Below are 11,937 nucleotides of genomic sequence, written 5' to 3'. Positions count from 1 at the left end.
ACCTAGCCTGGCACAGCAGCCAACCCACGGCACCTGCCGGGTCTGTCCCGTGACCTCCTCATGCACCTAGCCTGGCACAGCAGTCAACCCACGGCACCTGCCGAGTCTGTCCCGTGACCTCCTCCTGCCAGCAGTGAGCCTTCGACACTTCACGTGGCCTCAAAGTGCACCTAGCCTGGCACGGGCGCCGTGGTGACGTCACCGCGGGTATTGGTATTGTGAGTTCGTGACTGGGTGAGTGAGTTGGTGAGTATATGAGTGGGTGAGTGGGCGAGTGAGTTGGTGAGTGGTGGGCATATGAGTGAGTGGGTGAGTGAGCAGATGAGTATATGAGTGAGTGGGTGAGCGAGTTGGTGAGTAGATGAGCGATTGGGCGAGTGAGTGGGTGAGTAGATGAGCGAGTGGGTGAGTGTGTGGGAGAGTATATGGGTGAGTGGGTTAGTATATGAGTGAGTGGGTGAGTGAGTTGGTGAGTGGGGGAGTTGGTGAGTGGCTGAGTATATCAGTGAGTCGGTGAGTTGGTGAATGGGTGAGTATATGAGTGAGTGGGTGAGTGAGTTGGTGAGTAGATGAGCGAGTGGGCGAGTGAGTGGGTGAGTAGATGAGCGAGTCGGCGAGTGTATGGGAGAGTATATGGGTGAGTGGGTGAGTGAGCAGATGAGTATATGAGTGAGTGGGTGAGTGAGTTGGTGAGTGGGTGAGTGAGTTGGTGAGTGGGTGAGTATATGAGCGAGTGGGTGAGTGAGTTGGTGAGTGGGTGAGTTGGTGAGTGGGTGAGTATATGAGTGAGTGGGTGACTGAGCAGATGAGTAGATGAGCGAGTGGGCGAGTGAGTATATTGGTGAGTGCCTATGGCATAGAGGTCCCTCCCCTCCACTCCCCCCTCTCCCCTCCACTCACCCCCCTCTCCCCCCCTCTCCTCCCCCCTGCCCTCCCCCCTCTCCCCCATGGCCCCACCCCCCGTGGTCCCAGTGTGCAAGTCGAATCCCTGAGACGCCGGTTTTGAGGAGGAGGCAGGACACCACCTAAGGCACACGCACACATACAAAGGTCCCCCGTGTAGCCCACACGGGCTGCTGGGCCAAGTGCTGCTAAGCGAGCGGTGTCGGCCAGCACTACGCCCGCCCGGCCGCCTTTGTCTCCCCAGTGGACACACACAGACACAAGACCATGCACACCTTTACATGGAGACATCAACACACACACACAGAGACACACGACCATACACACCTTTACATAGAGACATAAACACACACACACATACCAACACACACACACAGACACGACCATACACACCTTTACATAGAGACATCAACACACACACACACATACCAACACACACACACAGACACGACCATACACACCTTTACATAGAGACATCAACACAAACACACATACCAACACACACACAGACACACAGACACATATTTGCATAGAGACATCAACACATCCACACATACCAACACACACACACAGAGACAAAGACCCCCCGTGTAGCCTTTGGCAGGCTGTTGGGGCAAGTGCTATTAGCGAGCAGCATATATGAAGGCCGGCACGGCACACGAGGGGGTGGGTGGCCAGCACCACACCCGGCCGCCTTTGTCTCCCTGAGTGACAATGTTTACTACACACCGCACCAGGTACTCATTTGAGGCTGAGTCGACCTAGATAATCGTCACTTACACAGCGACACACAGACACACACAGAGACACACACAGAGACACACACACAGAGACACACAGAAACACGCACACACAGAGAGACACACACACAGAGACACACACAGAGACAAAGACACGCACACACAGACACGCACACACAGAGACGCACACACACACAAAGAGACACACAGAGACACGCACACACAGAGACAAAGACACGCACACACAGAGACACACACAGAGACACACACACAGAGACACACACAGACACGCACACACAGAGACACATGCACCACAAATTCTCTGGGTTGCCTAGCGACGGTAAGGCTTGAGAATTTAAGGAAGAGTTGCATGAGTGGGGGAGGGGAGAGAGAGCGAGGGGAGGAATTAGAGAGACCAGGAGAGTGACAGGGAGAGTGACACAGTGAGTGGGTGGGTGGGGGACTAAGTTGAGTGAATGGGTGGGTGGGTGGGTGAGCGAGTGGATGGTGAGTGAGTGGATGAATGGGTGAGTGATTTGGTGGGTGAGTGATTTGGTGGGCGAGTGAGCAGATGGTGAGTGAGTGGATGAATGGGTGAGTGATTTGGTGGGCGAGTGAGCAGATGGTGAGTGAGTGGATGAATGAGTGAGTGATTTGGTGGGTGAGTGGGCAGATGGTGAGTAAGTGGATGAATGTGTGAGTGATGGGATGATTGATTTTGTAGGTGAGTAAGCGGATGGTGAGTGGATGAATGGGTGAGTGATTTGGTGGGTGAGTGAGATGGTGAGTCTATGAATGGGTCAATGGGTGAGTGATTTGGTGGGTGAGTGAGCGGATGGTGAGTGAGTGGATGAATGGGTGAGTGAGTGGGTGGGTGGGTGAGTGAGTGAGTGATTGAATGATTGATTCAGTGGGCGAGTGAGCGGATGGTGAGTGAATGGGTGGGCAGATGGTGAGTGAGTGGATGAATGGGTGAGTGATGGGATGGTTGATTTTGTTGGTGAGTAAGTGGATGGTGAGTGGATGAATAGGTGAGTGATTGAATGGCTGAATGGGTGAGTGAGTGACTGAATGATTGATTGGGTGAGTGAGTAAAGGGTGAGTGAGTGGATGGTGAGTATATGGGTGAGTGGGCGAGTGAGTTGGTGAGTGGGTGAGTATACGAGTGAGTTGGTGAGTATATGAGTGAGTTGGTGAGTATATGAGTGAGTGGGTGAGTATATGAGTGAGTTGGTGAGTATATGAGTGAGTTGGTGAGTGTATGAGCGAGTTGGTGAGCATATGAGTGAGTCGGTGAGTATATGAGACACCACACACCCACAAACACCCACACACACAAACACCCACACACACAGACACAGAGACACCACACACACACAGACCCACACACACAAACACACACACCACACACACAAACACCCACACACACAGACCCACACACACAAACACACACACCACACACACAAACACCCACACACACAGACACACCACACACACACACAGACACACCACACACACACCACACACACAGAAAGACCCCACACACACAGACACACCACACACACACAAACACCCACACACACAGACACACACACACAGACACACCACACACACACACAGACACACCACACACACCACACACACAGAAAGACCCCACACACACAGACACACCACACACACACAAACACCCACACACACAGACCCACACACACAGACACACCACACACACCACACACACAGAAAGACCCCACACACACAGACACACCACACACACACAAACACCCACACACACAGACCCACACACACAGACACACCACACACACAGACACACCACACACACCACACACACAGAGAGACCCCACACACACAGACACACCACACACACACAAACACCCACACACACAGACACACACACACAAACACCCACACACAGAGAGACCCCACACACACAGACACACCACACACACACAAACACCCACACACACAGACACACACACACACAGACAAACCACACACACACAAACACCCACACACACAGACACACCACACACACACACACACAGACACACCACACACACCACACACACAGAGAGACCCCACACACACAGACACACCACACACACACAAACACCCACACACACAGACCCACACACACAGACACACCACACACACACAAACACCCACACACACACAGACACACCACACACACACACAGACACACCACACACACACAGACCCACACACACAGACACACCACACACACACAAACACCCACACACACACACAGACACACCACCCACACACACAGACACACCACACACACACACAGACACACCACACACACAGACACACACACAGACACACCACACACACAGACACACAACACACACCACACACAGAGAGAGACCCCACACACACAGACACACCACACACACACAAACACCCACACACACACACACAGACACACCACCCACACACACAGACACACCACACACACAAACACCCACACACAGAGAGAGACCCCACACACAGAGACACACCACACACACAAACACCCACACACACACACAGACACACCACACACACACACAGACACACCACACACACAAACACCCACACACACCACACACAGAGAGAGACCCCACACACACAGACACACCACACACACAAACACCCACACACACAGACCCACACACACAGACACACCACACACACACAAACACCCACACACACACACACCACCCACACACACAGACACACCACACACACAAACACCCACACACACCACACACAGAGAGAGACCCCACACACACAGACACACCACCCACACAAATACGCACACACACACACAGACACACCACCCACACACACAGACACACCACACACACAAACACCCACACACACCACACACAGAGAGAGACCCCACACACACAGACACACCACACACACAAACACCCACACACACCACACACACAGACACACCACACACACACACACAGACACACCACCCACACACACAGACACACCACACACACCCACACTCACAGACCCACAATGTACGAGAAAAGGAGCGTGTAAACATTTCGTACAAACAAAAAAAGAATTCACACCACGACAAACAAATTGGGCCGGTCCAATTAATAAATCATGCAAACGTGAATCGCCGGGGTGGGTTTACTTGGGCCAATTAAGACCCCCACCCCTCCCCCCCCGTCTAACGAGTCGCCACGTGGTCCAGGCGTCGACCGAGTCATCCTCTCGATGAGCGCCACGCAAAGCCAAAAGATCCCCCGGCGTGGCCTCGAGCGAGCGCCGTTTCACACTGGAGCAGCAGCAGCAGTGGCTGAATGGGTGGGTGAGTGTTTGGCTGAGTGGGTGGGTGGGTGAGTGGGTGGGTGGGTGGGTGAGTGGGTGGGTGGGTGAGTGGGTGGGTGGGTGGGTGAGTGGGTGGGTGAGTGGGTGGGTGGGTGGGTGAGTGGGTGGGTGGGTGGGTGAGTGGGTGGGTGGGTGGGTGAGTGGGTGGGTGGGTGAGTGTTTGGCTGAGTGGGTGGGTGGGTGGGTGAGTGGGTGGGTGAGTGAGTCTCTGAGTTGGTGGGTGAGTGAGTGAGTGGGTGAGTCTCTGAGTTGGTGGGTGAGTGGGTGAGTGAGTGGGTGGGTGAGTCTCTGAGTTGGTGGGTGAGTGGGTGAGTGAGTGAGTGGGTGCGTGGGTGGGTGGGTGATTGGGTGGGTGCGTTGGTGGGTGGGTGCGTGGGTGGCTGGGTGCGTGGGTGGCTGGGTGCGTGGGTGAGTGAGTGCGTGGATGCGTGGGTGAGTGCGTGGGTGCGTGGGTGCGTGGGTGGGTCCTTGGGTGAGTGGGTGCGTGGATGGGTGGGTGAGTGGGTGGGTGGGTGAGTGGGTTGGTGGGTGCGTGGGTGGGTGGGTGCGTGGGTGGGTGGGTGAGTTGGTGGGTGGGTGCGCGGGTGAGTGGGTGCGTCGGTGAGTGGATGGGCAGGCCAGCACCACACCTGGCCGCCTTTTGTCATTCAGCAGCGTACGAGGCACCTGGACACGAATTCACTTCCCACTTAATTGAGTTGTCATCGTCGCGAAAGGGTGGGAGGGAGGAGGGGGGGTTACGGCCCAATTAATTAACTCACAGCGCACAGAACCTTGACCAATATTAACACGCAGTCCACACGCATTATGAGCTCGCTGTGACGACAGCCGAACTGCTGTGTGCTGGCTAATGCCACGGTGATGATGGTGGTGGTGGCGATGGTGGTGGTGGCGATGGTGGTGATGGTGGTGGTAGTGTGGGGAGCGGTGGTGTCGCGGTTAGCGCTACGCTGCGCTACGAACCCGGCGACCCGGGTTCGATTCCTGCTCACGGCCAACACCTGTGACGATTATCTGAACCGGTCCTGGGCCCTCCCCCTAGGTCGACTCGGCCTCAAATGAGTACCTGGTGCGGTGTGTAGTAAACATCGCTACTGGTGAGACAAAGGCGGCCGGGCGTGGTGCTGGCCACCCACCCCCTCGTGTGCCGTGCCGGCCTTCATAGGTGCTGCTCGCTAACAGCACTTGCCCCTACAGTATGTTACAGGCTACACGGGGGACCTTAATCTTTGTTGGTGATAGTGGTTATGATGGTAGACATGGTGATGAGTGTCATGATGATGGTGGTGGTGATTGAGTTTATGATAAAAAAAAAACACACACTTTGATGATGTTGATGGTGGTAATGATGGTGATTATGACATTGATTGATTATGAAATTTAGTGAATTGTTGATTACAATGATGGTGATTATGATGATGGCGATAGCGATAATGCAAGTGTTGATGGTAACGATGGTGATGATGGTAACGATGGTGATGATGGTAACGATGGTGATGACGTTAGAGTCGATTGTTCATAACAGTGATGATGGTGGTGATGGTGCTAGTGATGGTGATGATGGTGCTGGTGGTGCTGGTGATGCTGGTGATGGTGGTGCTAGTGATGGTGGTACTAGTGATGATGATGCTAGTCATGATGATGATGCTGGTGATGATTGATGTTCAAAATGAATCTGATGTTGCTGCTGATGATGATGACCAGAGATATTGAATTGTCGATGATGATGATGATCACGGCGAAGTTGAATATCGCCACGGTGATCGCAGTGACGGCGATCAGTTGATGACTACTGACGATTCCCAATGACGGCGAAGCTTCCCACTCATCAGCGAGCCTTGCTGCTCAAATCACTGTTGGGTGTTCGTGTACAGCCCTGCAGGGATAGTGGTGGAAATTCCACATTCCTATGGCGCCAGGAGGAAGTGCATGAAAGCTCAAACCACCGTTGACTTCCCTTCCAAAGTGGTTCTCGTTTTATCGACCACGCCGAGAGATGATGACGACGACGACGACGTTGATGATGATGATGATGTTTCTAATGACCACCTAACCACAACCACCATCATCATCATCGGAAGCAGCGAATTGACAAAGGCTCCCCCCGGCTCTCCGATTTGATGGCCAGTCCCTGCATCACTACGATTGTCGTCAATAACACCACCACCACCACCACCACGCGCCCGGCCGTCTTTGTCTTCCCCGGTGACGATGTTCTACACATTTCGTAGCAGGCAATCATTCGAGGCACAGTCGACCTCGGGGCGGGAGGCCCAGTGCCGGGTTTTGAGATAATAGCCACTGATGTTGGCCGTGAGTGCAAATCGAATTCTCCGGGAGTTTGTCGCTAACCGCTGCGCCACCGCTCCCCATACAAATGCACAACCACAGCCACAACGTCACACGCCGCTGCTAATTAACCAATTACCGCTCTCTCTCTCTCTCTTTACAATGTGCAGGTGTGTACCCGCGTGTGTGTGTGTGTGTACGTGTGTGTGTGTGTACCCGTGTGTGTGTGTACCCGTGTGTACCCGTGTGTGTGTGTACCCGTGGGTGTGTGCGTGTGTGTGTGCGCACGTGTGTGTAGGTGTGTGTAGGTGTGTGTGTACCCGTGTGTGTGTGCGTGTGTGTGCGTGTGTGTACCTGTGTGTACCTGTGTGTGTACCTGTGTGTGTGTGCGCGCACGTGTGTGTGTGTACCCGTGTGTGTACCCGTGTGTGCGTGCGTGTGTGTGCGTGTGTGTACCTGTGTGTGTACCTGTGTGTGCGTGTACGTGTGTGTACCTGTGTGTGTGGGGAGCGGTGGTGCAGCGGTTAGCGCGCTGCGCTATGAACCCGGCGACCCGGTTCGATTCCCGCTCACGGCCAACACCAGTGACGATTATCTGAACCGGTCCAGGGCCTCCCCTAGGTCAACTCAGCCTCAAATGAGTACCTGGTGCGGTGTGTAAACATCGTCACTAGGGAGACAAAGGCGGTCGGGCGTGGTGCCGGCCACCCACTCCCTCGTGTACCGTTCTGGCCTTCATAGGTGCTCGCTAACAGCACTTGCCCCTACAGTCTGTTAAGGCTATACGGGGGATCTTTGTCTTTCTTTGTGTGCGCACCACACGTGTTCTCTGAGAGCGGGGAGCGGTGGCGCAGTGGTTAGCGCGCTGCGGGCGCTTACGAAGTTCGATTCCCGCTCACGGCCACCACCACCAACCAACACCAGGTGACGATTACCTGAACCGGTCCTGGGCCCTCCCCTAGGTCGACTCAGCCTCAAACGAGTAGCTGATGCGGTGTGTGTTAAGAACATCGCCACTTCTGGGGAGACAAAGGCGGCCGGGCGTGGTGCTGGCCACCCACCCCCTCGTGTGCCACAGTGCCGGTAGCCTTCATAGGTGCTACTCGCTAACAGCACTTGCCCCTACAGTCTGTTGAGGCTACACGGTGAGGACCTCTGCCTTTGGTACGGAGAGCGGTGGCGCAGCGGTTAGCGCGCCTTGCCGGAGTTCGATTCCCGTTGCGCTCACGGCGAACATCGAGCAACCCGTGACGTGCCCTCCCCTAGGTCGACTCAGCCTCATACGGGCCCCCTTGGGTGTTAGTAAGCATCGGCACTGGGGGAGACAAAGGCGGCCGGGCGTGGTTTGCTGCTGACCACAGCACCACCCCCGTGATGTGATAGGTGCAGCACTTGCCCTCCTCTGCAGATTACACGGGGGATCTTTGTCTTTGTTTGTGTGTGTGTCTATCAGTGTGTCTGTCTGTGTGTTTGTCTATGTGTGTGTGGCTGTGTATGTCTGTGTGTGTATGTGTGTGTGTGGCTGTGTGTGTCTGTGTGTGGCTGTCTGTGTGTCCGTGTGTGTGTCTGTGTGTCTGTCTGTGTGTGTGTCTGTGTGTGTCTGTGTCTCTGTGTGTGTGGCTGTGTATGTCCGTGTCAGTGTGTCTGTCAGTGTGTATGTGTGTATCTCTGTCTGTGTGTGTGTGTGTCTGTCTGTCTGTGTGTCTGTGTCTCTGTGTGTGTGGCTGTGTATGTCTGTGTCAGTGTGTCTGTGTGTGTGTGTCTGTGTGTGTATCTCTGTGTGTGTCTCTGTGTGTGTGGGGAGCGGTGGTGTAGTGGTTAGCGCTACGAACCCGGCGATCCGGGTTCTATTCCTGCTCACGGCCAGCGACGATTATCTGAACCGGTCCTGTGCCTCCCCTAGGTCGACTCGACCTCAAATGAGTACCCGTAGCGGTGTGCAGTAAACATCGCCACTGGAGGAGAGACAAAGGCGGTCGGGCGTGGTGCTGGCCACCCACCCCCTCGTGTGCCGTTCCGGCCTTCATAGGTGCTCGCTGACAGCACTTGCCCCTACAGTCTGTTAATGCTATACGGGGGATCTTTGTCTTTGTCTGTGGTGTGGTGTGTGAGTGTGTGGTAGGTGTGAGTGTGTGGTGTGTGTGGTGTGGTGTGTGTATGTGGTGTCTGTGTGTGTGGTGTGTGTGGTGTGTGTGGTGTGTGTGGTGTGTGTGTTTGTGTGTGGTATGTGTGTGTATGTGGTGTATGGTATGTGGTGTATGGTATGTGGTGTATGTGGTGTGTGTATGTGGTGTGTGTGTGTGGGGTGTGTGTGTGGGGTGTGTGTGTGGTGTGTATATGGTGTGTGTGTATGTGGTGTGTGTGTGTATGTGGTGTGTGTATGTGGTATGTGGTGTGTCAGTGTGGTGTGTGAGTGTGTGTGGTGTGTGTGTGGGGTGTGTGTGTGGTGTGTGTATGTGGTGTGTGTGTGTGGTGTGTGTATGTGGGAATGTGGTGTGTCAGTGTGGTGTGTATGTGTGTGAGTGTGTGTGTGGTGTGTGTATGTGTGTATGTGGTGTGTCAGTGTGGTGTGTATGTGTGAGTGTATGGTGTGTGTATGTGGTATGTGGTGTGTCAGTGTGGTGTGTATGTGTGTGAGTGTGTGTGTGGTGTGTGTGGTGTGTGTGTGCGCGCCGCAGTGTACACTGCGTCTCACCGTCCAGCATCGAGACGCTTGATGAAGACAAAGACGGACGGCGAGGCGACTCACTGCCACAGCAGGAATAGGATGATGATGATGGTGGTGATGATGATGATGGTGGTGATGGTGATGATGATGGTGGTGATGGTAATAATGTTGCAGTAGACGTATTCCTGCTGTAATCCATTCAGTATGTGGCGGTGGTGGTGATGGGTTAGCAGAGGAGGGATGATGCGAGTGGGTGGGTGGTGGTGGTGGTGGGGGGTGGAGATGGTGGAGCTGAGAGATAAAGCAAGGAGGATGGAGGGAGGGGGGGAGGTGATGTCGGGGGTATGGGTGGGAGGGAGGGGGCATAAGAGAGTGGAGAAGCGTTGGGGGTTGTGTGTTTGTGGTGTGTCTGTGTGTATCGGTGTGTGTGTCTGTGTGTATGTGTATATGTGTGTCTGTTCGTGTGTGTATCTGTGTGTGTGTATCCGTGTGTGTATCTGTATGTGTGTGTATCTCTTTGTGTGTATCAGTGTGTGTGTGTATCAGTTTGTGTATCTGTGTGTGTGTGTATCTCTGTGTGTGTATCTCTGTGTGTGTGTATCGCTGTGTATCTGTGTGTGTATCTGTGTGTGTGTCTGTGTGTATCTGTGTGTGTATCTGTGTGTGTGTCTGTGTGTGTGTGTCTGTGTGTGTATCTGTGTGTGTCTGTGTGTGTATCTGTGTGTGTGTCTATCTGTGTGTGTGTGTATCTGTGTGTGTGTCTGTGTGTCTATGTGTATCTGTGTGTGTGTGTGTCTGTGTGTGTATCTGTGTGTGTGTGTGTGTGTCTATGTGTATCTGTGTGTGTGTATCTCTGTGTACTGTATCCGTGTGTGTGTGGGGAGCGGTGGTGCAGTGGTTAGCGCTACGCTGCAAATCCAGCTACGACCCAGCTTCGATTCCCGCTCACGGCCAACACCGGTGACGATTATCTGAACCGGTCCTGGGCCTCCCCTAGGTCTACTCAGCCTCAAATGAGATACCTGGTGCAGTGTGTAGTAAACATCGCCACGAGAGAGACAAAGGCGGTCGGGCGTGGTGCTGGCCACCCACTCCCTCGTGTGCCGTGCCGGCCTTCATAGGTGCTGCTCGCTAACAGCACTTGCCCCGACAGTCTGTTACAGGCTACACGGGGGATCTTTGTCTTTGTGTCAACGCGTTACGAACGCAGCAGGTCTCACACGGCCACCACCAAAACATCAGCGTCGGTCCAAGCGAGCCTGACTCTGCTGATGAGAAACTCAATGACGAAGCCGATCTTTGCCTGTGGATATCTGGGCAGTTAACTAGAGTCGGTCCAAGCGAGCCTGACTGCTGATGAGAAACTCATTGTCGAAGTCGATCTTCGCCTGTGGACATCAGGGCAGCGTCGGTCCAAGCGAGCCTGACTCTGCTGATGAGACGCTGCGTGTCGAAGCCGGTTCAGAGATGTGCTCGTGTCGAACCGACGCTGCTGATGGGCCGTGCGGCCTGGTGCTGGTTGTGTAAAACGAAAATCAAAAGCAACTTCGATTTTTCACGGACGCGTGAAGATGAAGCGTCGTCTTGCCGAGTTGAGTGCGACGCACGCGGCCATCAACGGAGCGTGCTGTCGACGGGCTCGTGACGTCACTGTGACGTGAGTTACCCACAATGCAGTGCACCAACACAAAGATGGCTGTCGCCTGATGAAGCTGCTTGTGATTGCTGGCGAAACGTCGCGGCACTCGGATTGTTAATGTTGTGGCTTGGTTCTCTTAAAGTGACTATGTGACTGAGTGCCAACAGAAAATGCAGGAAAAGACGGCAAAATATTGCAGAAAAAGCACCGTACACCAACACTGTGTGCAAAAATCCCAGTGGGATGCAAGTCCAACAACAACAACCACAAGACAACTTAGATTAAGGCCACCAGTCTAACTCTGTACTACAACAAACAAACAT

At 54.0% G+C, this 11,937-nt stretch overlaps 1 long non-coding RNA gene across 1 annotated transcript in view; it reads right to left on the bottom strand.

Moving 5' to 3' along the window:
- Positions 1–10,230, bottom strand: part of LOC144950909 (uncharacterized) — a 20,427-nt gene extending 10,197 nt beyond the window's left edge. The window contains exon 1 of the long non-coding RNA XR_013640427.1: positions 10,003–10,230. This is a non-coding gene — a long non-coding RNA (uncharacterized LOC144950909). The remainder of the gene's footprint in view (positions 1–10,002) is intronic.
- Between the last annotated feature and the right edge of the window lie 1,707 nt (positions 10,231–11,937).

The sequence above is a fragment of the Lampetra fluviatilis genome, chromosome 60 (genome assembly GCF_964198595.1).
Source record: "Lampetra fluviatilis chromosome 60, kcLamFluv1.1, whole genome shotgun sequence".
Taxonomy (NCBI): domain Eukaryota; kingdom Metazoa; phylum Chordata; class Hyperoartia; order Petromyzontiformes; family Petromyzontidae; genus Lampetra; species Lampetra fluviatilis.
This window is presented reverse-complemented; position numbering and strand designations above follow the sequence as displayed.